This window comes from Lactuca virosa, chromosome 9 (assembly GCF_052849685.1).
Source record: "Lactuca virosa cultivar CGN04683 chromosome 9, Lactuca_virosa_CGN04683_v6, whole genome shotgun sequence".
In the NCBI taxonomy this organism is placed as follows: Eukaryota; Viridiplantae; Streptophyta; class Magnoliopsida; order Asterales; family Asteraceae; genus Lactuca; species Lactuca virosa.
Genome location: NC_136434.1, coordinates 120,418,310 through 120,429,259, shown reverse-complemented (window position 1 = coordinate 120,429,259; position 10,950 = coordinate 120,418,310). Strand labels below are relative to the sequence as shown.

Sequence of the window (10,950 nt, the reverse complement as noted above, 5' to 3'; positions counted from 1 at the left end):
ATTACGAAAAAGAACCTCTGGAAAACCCTTAGAAGAGGAGGAAACGACTGGAGCTCAAGTGTTGAAGAGATCTAGAAGAAAACATCATCAATTCATTCGGTTTGATCATGTCACTTTTGATAGAGTATTATTTAGAATAAATAATCTTAACTTCAGTTATAGTATATGTCACAAGGTTTCCGTACATATAAAGAACGCCAAAATCCGATTTATAACGAAGAAGTTATGACCTGTCGAAGTTTCGCGACATAACCGACACGACACCGAGAATCGTAAAAAGTGAGTTTACAATAAAGTAATTTTTAGCCTTAGTGACCTAAAAAATTTGTAGAGTACGTCTCCGCCTACGTGTGGATATAAAGAACGTCAAAAACGGAGCTCGTATGCAAAAGTTATGACCTTCCGAAGATGTAGCTGTCTGAGGGCGTGGCAGGTGGCAGAAACCCTAGCCGCCTCAAGTCCACGACATGAACATTAAAGTCCACGACGTGAAATTAGTCAAGGACACTAACTGAGGCTAGAAAAACACGTTCTAAGTCTACGAGAGTGATATGTTAAGATTCCACGACGTGGACATAAAGGCCACGACGTGGAAATGTCATCTGCCACCTTTTAAAGCTAGAACGCAGATGGCAAGCCTACGAAGTGATTCAGCCATCTCCACAACATGAACATGTCATCTACATGACGTGGACTTGCCCAGAATACCCTATAAATAGCAAGTTCAACCCTAACCATTCTTACACCAAATTCTTTTCTCTCTCTCTTGTTTGCTGAACGCGTTCCGTGTCCCGAGCCAGACGATCACGAACCGCTGACCATTTCTAGTTAGATTCTATCAACTCACGCAACTAAGGTGACTGCATAGTTACTTTCATCTTACACATAGATATGAATATTTAATATAAATTACGCGTTATGTGTGCATATTATTTGTGTTTATGATATCTATGCTAGATGAACAAAATGTATATGTTTTATTCAATTTAAACTGTATATGTATTTTCTACCTATAAATTACAATGTGTAAAGATGGGTAGACGAAAGATAATATAGATCATGAGAAATGAAAGATGAGGATGAGAGGTGAAAAATGATGATAAGCCTTGACCCATGCGTTGGCCCCGTCATCTTGCAGAGTATGGATGACAACCACGGACTATTCTAGACGGTCTGGTGGAACACTAGCAGGCTCGTAACCTGTAGGTGTTATGAATGATACGTTCACCCATTGTACTCTAAAAACCCACTGACATGTATTGCGAGTGGACTCTAGAAAATTATATTGTCAATAACTGAGATAAACCCTAGCAACTGTAGACTTAGCGCCTGTTGGATGAACCCCGACAACTATGAACTTAGTGCCTGTTATATAAACCCTGGCAACGATGGACTTCGTACCTATTCCTTAGGACAATCCTTAGGAATAAATAATGAGGAATAGATGATTTATAGGGAAGATACTTAAGAATAAAGAAGATAATGGGGATGGGTAATTGGGTTAATTGTTTGATGATGAAACATAATAACCTTATTATTGTGGGTTGAAAACCCTATGTACTCACCAGGTTTCCCAACCTGACCCACTCAGCTTATTTGTATCACATATATCGATACGAAGCTACACTACACTGAGAGATTAAAATAAATGTAGATCACTAGTGTAAATAAAAGTAAGGTCTGTTTATATTTATGTTTCTGTATTGACGATGACATCCCAATGTTTTAAAATGAATAAAATACATTTCTTCGGAAATGTTTTCATAATGTATTTATCATGTTTTTCTAGGAAAAAATTCCGCAATATATTTTTTTTAAAGATATACTCTGATTTTGAAATAAAGCATAAACAAATCGGTCTTTTCTGGCCGTGAAATTGGGGGATATCACAGTTGGTATCAGAGTATTAGTTTAAGCAAACTAGAAATTTTAGGAAATTTATAGACTTAAACTTAGAATGCTAAGTGATGATCGTGAGGAGTGTGACTATTATATTTTAGGTAGTACACCTGAATTGACACAAGCACTAGCTTACTTTAGGATTAGATGCCTAAATTGCTTTTGTGTGCTAAACGATTTATGTTATAGCCTTATGTGCTTTATGATGCTATTATTTGATCGGATCCATGGTCTATTGCCGACCGGATCTAGAAAAAAAATTATGTTCAGATTTCTAAATGTTTAATTACGATATTAGAACTGTCATGTAACTTTTCGGAATGATAAGAAGATTTATACGTCTGATTCCCTTATCTAAATTCTCGTCACTACACACCGAACGTCTAAATTTGGCGTATAGATCGACATGGTGAGTACTCAAAGCGGATTCAGAAACGGTAACCCGCAGCCTGAGCCACAAGTGATTGAGCGTGCACCGGAAGTAACAGCTGCACCCGAGCCAATCACGATGGCAAGAGTACAACAAATGATGCAGATGATGTTGGATCATCAGATGGAAGAGACAAGGCATTTACTTCAACAAAATAAGGACGAACTTACTGTGCCAGTACGCCAAGCACCTACTCTTGAGGCAACCATCTGGGCTGCTAAGTCTATTGATGAAATAATCAAAGACAAAGCTGCCAACAAGGTTGAAGTTGGAAAGAAGAGGAAATTTGAAGGACCTTCAAGGTCCAACAAGTGCAACATGTTCTCAAAGTCTGGCAAAGGAGGCGATAAGGAAAAATGGTGTAAGAAGTGCAAAAATAAACACTCTGGAAGGGAGGTGACTTGCTTCAAATGTGGAAGGACTAGGCATTACGCCAATGAGTGTACATTTAGCAAGAAGGTGTGTTACGGATGTAGGGAAGAAGGGCATTTATCTAGGGACTGCCCGAAGAAAAATGAAGCAACAAGAGCGAATGCACCTCTGAAGCCAAAAAGCATCTCAGATAATCCTTGACGAAGCAGGTGACAACGCAAGGAATCAGGAGTGAGGATTTTATATATGAAGATCAAGATATGAAGTAGCCATGTAGATAGTACCACGTGGTGTAGCATATTAGAGGCATAGTATAAGGTAAACTTGAACGTCTATGTAATCGTTTCAAGAAATAATAATAATAATAATAACCTTGGTTATGTTATCTGATGTGTTAAATGACTATGTGAAATTCTTGTATAGCGACTTGGAGGACTGCAAGAAAATACTTAGGACGAGTATGAGTAGGTGTGAATGGTAGTAGAGGTCTATACTATCGGAAGCACAAGACTCGCACTTGGATCAGGGAAAGTCACAAGGTTACCAAGGCACTAGTAATTCATTCTGTTTTGTTCATGTATGTCGTTACCATTGTTTCGGTAATGACTAAGAATATGATTGTTTTTCCGACCCTAGTGGTCATATCAAATCGAGTCCGACTAAGACGAGTATGTTACGTGGTTTAGAAAACCAAGATCAATGTAGCATCCGACTTAAGCCAGAAGATTGAAGTGAAAGATAATCGAAGCGAGCAATAGAAGTATCGCGATCGTTGTTAAAGAAAGAAGCTTGTAGCTAGAAGTGATACATGCTAGAAAGTGATTATATCACATTAGAACATGAAGGAAGGTATATTCCATTATGGAGATTGACTCTAAAAGACCTGAGTCTAAGCGTTGCATCATACGATGAGAGGTCATCAGAACATGACCCATCGGCCTGTTACGATAAATGAAGGAAAGAAATTATCTTATGTCTTTTAAGAAGAAGAAGGAGTCTTCAATAAGGATTTTGTAACTCGAAGGTTACGATTGAAAGTCCAACGCGATATAGAGAGCAGGTGCAAGATTGAGCATTGCCTGCAGTCAAGAAATCCAAGAGTTAGATACTCATTCGAAGGAACATAGAAGTTACGGTTATTACCTAGGATGAAAAGATAATGCATGGAGTAATTATACAAGCCCTGTTTTGTTGATGATTCCGGGACGTAATCATCCTAAGGGGGAGATAATTGTAACGCCCACAGATTCGGGCTAGTCAATTTAGAGATGATAAGCGTCAAAAATGACGTTTTGATAAAGGATTATTTAGAATAAATAATATTAACTAAGTTGTAGTATATGTCACAAGGTTTCCGTACATATAAAGAACGCCGAAATCCGAGTTATAATGAAGAAGTTATGACACGTCGAAGTTTCGTGACAAAACCGACTCGACACCGGGAGAGATTAAAAGAAATGTAGATCACTAGTGTAAATAAAAGTAAGGTCTGTTTATATTTATGTTTCTGTATTGACGATGACATCCTAATGTTTTAAAATGAATAAAATACATTTCTTCAGAAATGCTTTGATAATGTATTTATCATGTTTTTCTGGGAACAAATTCCGCAATATATTTCTTTAAAAGTATACTCTGATTTTGAGATAAAGAATAAACAAATCGGTCTTTTCTGGCCGTGAAATTGGGGGATGTCACACTACCATAGTTCCTGTTTATTATGCTTCTTTTGACAATATCATGTAGCAACCAATTATTAAGTTGTTCTTTTCTCAATCCCTTGATCGGGATATGATGAAAGTTGAAGAAGATGAACATATTGAGTTTGCGAGTTGAAGCTTGATTCAGAAGAAGAAGATGTAGAAGATCATGCTATCATGTATGGCAAGCAATATAAGATCCTTAATTCAAAGTTGAATACGATTCTTCAGTTCTTGAATGAATCGTCTGATTTTCAACGTATTCTGTGAGTAAAGAAGATGTTGTGTTTTTGTTGAAAGGCCAAGAAACAAAGACGAAGAATCTTATTGATGGTGCATTTTTACAGTTGGAGACTCGTTTGGCCGACATGGCTTATTATACGTCTGATCTTAAAGAAGTTCAAAATGTTGCTCGGGAGAGAAATGAATTTTTTGAGAAGATGGTAAACTCTTCAAAAGAGTCTATTGAGTTGAAGATTAAAGATTTGGTTGATTTGGTCTCAAAAGAAGTTACAAAGCTTGATAAGTTCTTTTTGGGAATTCAACAGAATGTTGATGTTGTTTTTGGAGCAACAAGAACATTAATCGAAGACATTCGTGCTTTTAATAAAGCTTAAGATCTAGAGTGGAAGTTAAAGAAAGAATGTGATGGGAATGTTTTTACAAACATTAAGAACTCTCTTACACATTTTCATGATCGCCTATCGAAGTTCGATATTCCATCAACAACTTCGATTTCTCAGGATGCAAATCTCTTTTGTACTTTCTTCATTGGAATCATGTTTTAAAACTCAACTTGCTCCAATCTTGGATCTTGTTCTTCGATTACCTACTAATGCTGCACGCCCATTAATGCTTGTGTCACAAGGGGTAGATAAGGGTGGTTCATCAAAAGATGGAGGTGAACACAAGGGAAAAGTAGTTAGGAAGGTGATTTCCACACAAATTCCAGTTTCAATTCCAATGAAACCTATTATGACAAGTTCAACAACAAAAGCAACTCCTACTATTAAAGTTGACATGTCAAAGCTTCAATCGAAGAAGGGGATGAACATAAAAGAAGGAGGATCATGTTCTTAGATTATTAAACATGTTGCAACCTCAGAACCAAAAGGAAAAGGAAAAGGTGTTCTAGTGGAGCCTTCTGAATAAGAGAAAAAGAGACTTCAATAGCTTGAAATAGATGGAATGAAGCAGCTTAACAAAATTATGAGAATGATAGCAAATGACCCACCTGGTCTTGACAAGGGATATCCAAATAAGGTGTGGTGTTATGAAACAATTGAGACTGCGGCTTATGGCGAAGTTGATGCATTTGATAAAAGACCTAAGATAAACTATGACATCGAAGAGTAAGATTTTAATCAATTGAACTTTCCGTTCAATCATTCGATGTTCACAGTTTCTCAGTTCAAGCTTGCTGAGAATTTTCATGTTACTAAAGAATTCAAAAGTATGAAGATTCGATTTCATGCTGTTCTTGGAAAGAAAAAAGAAGATGCTTGGTCATTGGTGAAAATTGTTAAACTTATATTGATAACTCCTGATGTTATGTTCGAAGGAGTCATTCAAAACTATTGATATAAAGTTGTTAGAGCTAACAATTCTCTTTTTGACTTCACCATTGCTAACTTTCCCTCGATGAATTTGAATGAACTCATCACCATTACGAAGATTATGGGAGATTTAAATAATAATCAAGTTCAAGATAATGCTTCGTACATCATTAGGTATAGTCACATCAAAAGCTTCTTAGACTGTTATTTTTCTCATTTAGCATTAACAAACTTTGGGTTCACTACTTCTTTCAAGAAAAAGCCAAAGATTTCCAAGTCATTGTATAAAGGGAAAATAAATATTGATGATTATGAAGATGGTGAAATCATCAATCAACCTCTAGGTGTTGTCTTTCAATGAAAGAACCTGTGGGGACGGAAAAAGAAATAATTCTTCCATACTGATGATAAAGAAAGATATTCAAATTAGAATCTTTTAAGTGTCTTACTCAGTATCAACAAATGCAAGAAGAACTCAAATGAAGATAGGGCAGAGATAAGGAAGATTATCATTTGGTACATGGAAATAAGAAGAGTTTTGTTGCAAGTGATAAAGACGCTACCCACAGTTTGAACATTTGATATTGATCACAAAGGGGGAGATTGTAGAGTCAAATATGTTGTGATATATCAAAGTCTTAGGTAGTAGTCGAAGTGTCAAATAGTTTGTCAATAGTCAAGGTCTTCATGACTTTGATATTGTATGTATTTTATCAGGTGCTTTTATAGCTTCTCTTTAACTATCGAAGTCCTGATATACTTTTTGTATCCGTCGAGTACACTATATATAATGTAGGTACCTAAGTCATTTGTAACTTTTACAACTTGTGCATCGTGCTTATTTTCTCTCACAAATGTACTTGTACTTTTTCTAGATAATATGATTTGAATCAAGATTTTATTTACATCTGGTGTTCATTTTAAATCTGATTTCATTTATGATTGATTTCTTAACAACTCGATCGTAAATATACTGAACAAAGCCCATGCGGAAATACTCTTACCGAACTCTGAAGTCGATCGACAGATCAACAATTTCCCATCTCAATCAAAGATAACTAACCCATACCGCGAGGTAATTATGTTCTCTATATCTGAGGCTCACCTTGAGTAGCTCAAACGCTCCTCTATTAAGATCCTTGGCGCTTCTACACGGAACTATTAACCACAATGAGTTCCTTGCCCATCAGATTCCTGGTGTGAGGACAATGCATGTGTCCATGAAGGTATAAAATTGACGGCAACTTGCGCTATACTTACGATCTGACCAATCCTTGAATCTCCCCTGCGACCAAGGAGGAAGGATCCTTGAGAGACGCAAAAATAAATCTTCCTAATCCATTAATTCTAGACTTCTAACTTTCAGATCTGATTCCTTTAATGTTTAATGGGTAAATTTCAACCTTTATCCCTTAAGAACCTCCCAGAAACGAAGATCTAAAGCCCTAGATCATAAGATATCCAAAACACACTTTTCTTCTTGCATTGAGTAAGGAAAGCTCTTGAATGCACTCCCTACTCCACCAAATGACTAAATCTGAACCCAACATCGAGAAAAAGCTCAAGAGTTCTCCAACTCTATGCAACAAGCCTCAAAGGGAACAAAAGTCATTAAAATGGAGCATACACCAAATACACATAGATCCAAAGAGAAAATGCAATAAAACTTGGAACTTTATGATCTACATGGTCCAGAAGGTAGGTGAAAGTTGAAATCTTCAATTGCCAAGCTTCAAGCAAAGGAATATTGTAGATACTTCTGACGCATAGTACCGAAACCACAAAATCAAAGTGGCCAAAGATCCTTAAGCAGACTACCTAGTTTAATTATGGATTCCTTGTCTCCCATTCTTATAAAGCTGGCTAGCCATGAAAGCAATCTTGAGATCATGCTTCTATCTATTAGGGATCTAACTTATCTCTATGACATTCATCCTCAACCCTCTGGTTTAATTATACGACGTGATGGAGTTACAACACTTTGTAAGAGATTGTTGGATTTTGTGTACGAAGATGTAGTTGAACAGGTTTGTCAAATTTCTAAACCCTCATTGATTTCAACATCTTCTGATTCTATTGATTTTAATTCACACATTTCTCTTCTCACATAGTGTTTGCAAGCATTAGAGAAGATATCACGTGAGCAACCACTTGCTTGTTTACAATCTGGTGCAATCATGGTTGTTCTTACTTTCATTGATTTCTTCTCCACTAGTCTCCAGGTATAAGACTGTTAGGGTTCGATGAAGAAGAACGCTTATGAGAGAACTAAAGAAGGAACTGTAACGTTTAAACACATCACAATCAGTTCTCCAACGAACTTTATAGATAGATAGATAGATAGATCAAATAGAAGTGTCGAGCATCTACATCCGTTTTTATTAATATATGACCAAGCCACCGACTTTAGTTTTTTTAATATTTTAGTAATTTTTTTATAAATTTGTTGGGAACTTTGTTCAAATTTACTTTTTTAAAATTTTTATTTTTAAATCTTTTAATAGAAATTTTAAAGCTTATTTTGAGGCAAGTTTGTTTTCTTTTAAACTATAAATCTAATCTACTCCTAAACTACTCATTAATTTCACTTATGTCCACAAATGAGATTTGAATCCTCAATCTCAAAAAGGAATGACAAGACCTGATACCGTTGGGTAGGAAACTATTTGGTGCAAATATGTAAATTTTATAAAACGAAATTATAATAAAATTTAGAGTAAATTATTAAATTGTCCCTATGGTTTGGTCAAAATTGCACGTTTGGTTCCTAACTTTTATTTTGCACTCAGGTCATCTATATAGTTTGATTTTGTTGTGTTTTTCGTCCCTATGGTTTGGTCAAAATTACACGTTTGGTCCCTAACTTTATGTATGTAAGGGACGAAAAACACAACAAAATCAAACCACAAGAACGATTCGAATGCAAAAAAAGTTAATGACCAAACGTGCAATTTTGACCAAACCGTAGGGATGATTTCAGTAGTTTACTCTAAAATTTATAAGTTTTTTAAACTTAGATAAAACTAATTTTAAGACAAATTTATTATTATTTTTTTGAAACAAAATCGTAACAAAAACATACAAAAAAATGTGTATAACTTACGGACTCTTTATCCTAAATTAAACAACTATACATTATTTTTATTTACTTTCTTTTATATAAATCGAAGAAGATACCAGAAAGCACAACATAAACAGTAGAATACCCCCACGTATGACGTACCATTCCAAAAGTAAAAAGTACATGCTGCATAGTAAAAACTTAATCCACGTTCGTCGCCTGAGAGATTCGAACTCTCGCGACGAAACCACATGTACTTAGCAGGCACACGCCTTAACCACTCGGCCAAAGCGACTTTGACGATTTACAAACGTATCCCTAAACATGAAAACGGGACATTTATCAACCAATTTCGACCCTTCATAACCTTCTTTAAGAAAAACACTACTCTTTGCATCTTTATTAGAAACATAAAAGATAAAACAAACCATGATGCTTAATTAAACAAAGCGACAATCTAGCATGCAATCGAAGTTCCGAATGAAAAGCGTCCAGCTGTGCAGAAGTCAACCTTTTCTCCATAGTCAAACTAAGAACCTCGTGAAGAACTCCAATCACCCTCTTTCGAGCTTTAGGATCAGAAACTTCAAATCTTTTTGCGTTCAAATAAGGAGAAGGAAAATACATCTTCTGCCATTTTTCAAGTTCTTGAAGATAACTCATGTTTGGTCGAAACCCAACTGGGAATTTTAAATGAAAAGAAAAAGGGCCATGAAAGTTTCCATCTTTTGAAATTCGTGCCCGTTTCGGCTGCCCGGAACTGCACGAAATTCTATCCTGGATCAATCTTTCCTCTCGGGCAGTTATCGCAAGGGAGGAATCTCATCTTTCAATCCACATAAAATATAGGGAGATGTTAAGGGTCGGTGTAGACGTAACAATGGTAAGATTGAACTTCTCCTCATATTTTGTGAAGAAACAGTCTATGAAGCAATATGTCGAACAGTTGGTGTGCACGACAATTGCAAAGAGAAAAAGTACATAGAACCAGTGGCTAAACTCTCGTGATTAATGCCAGTGAGGAAAAGGAGAAGAATCAATAAAAGTTATAATTTAAACTCTTTCCTTTGTGTGGTCTCAGCCCAAGATGAAGATACAATAATATACTGATTCTTGCAAAAGTTACTGATTAAAATCTGAAGCTAATATACTGATTCCATTTTTTTTTTCACACTGGTGTTATTGCGAGGTTTGATTTTGTTTTTGAGTCATTTAGTTAAATTTTAAAAAATGATCCTTTTGGCTTTGGGCCAAACTGGAAAAAAAATGGGTACACCATATGGTTCAAAGTTATGATTTACTGATAATTATATTATTAAACTAAAATTTAAAAAATATTAGCGTAAATATGTATTGGGTGAAACCAAAAATATTGATGTTTTACTGTTCTTTCGTAAATCTTTTTTCTGTCGTAAAGCTTTTTATATATAGCAACTAGTTATAACCCGTGGACACTACGGACAAAAAATTTAAAAACAAATTTTAGTTAAATTATAACTTAATTATTGAGCAATGATAATAAAAAAAATTAATAATTCGTATATATTATAAATGACGACGGCGATTGTAGACAATTGTTATATAATGAGAAAAAAAAATAGTTAGAACTAATAAAAATAATATTTTGGTATAAAGTTAAAGATTTTATATTTTATAAAAAATTTTTAATTTTTAAAATAATAATGAACAATAGATTTAAAATAAATAAATAAAACATATTACATATTAAATAAAGAGTTGGAAAATTACCTTATTGGCTAAAATGAAAACATTGAGAGGATGATGTTTTATAGTTTTTCTTGGATTATCTATTATCCAAGCATAACTTTCTATTTTTGACATCCATGTTCTTGTTTGATTAATAATAAAAAATAATAAATTAAAAATAAAAATAAAAGTAACAATCTTAAAGTAAGGGTTAAAAAAGATTGG

General features: G+C 34.9%; 1 non-coding gene and 1 pseudogene across 1 annotated transcript; one reads left to right on the top strand and one right to left on the bottom strand.

The window, feature by feature from the left end:
• Window positions 1–7,786: 7,786 nt before the first annotated feature.
• LOC145139728 (E3 ubiquitin-protein ligase UPL4 pseudogene) lies at window positions 7,787–8,470 on the top strand (annotated as a pseudogene).
• Window positions 8,471–9,231: 761 nt separating this feature from the next.
• TRNAS-GCU (transfer RNA serine (anticodon GCU)) lies at window positions 9,232–9,313 on the bottom strand. Its single transcript has one exon. It is a non-coding gene; the product is annotated as a tRNA-Ser (tRNA).
• Between the last annotated feature and the right edge of the window lie 1,637 nt (window positions 9,314–10,950).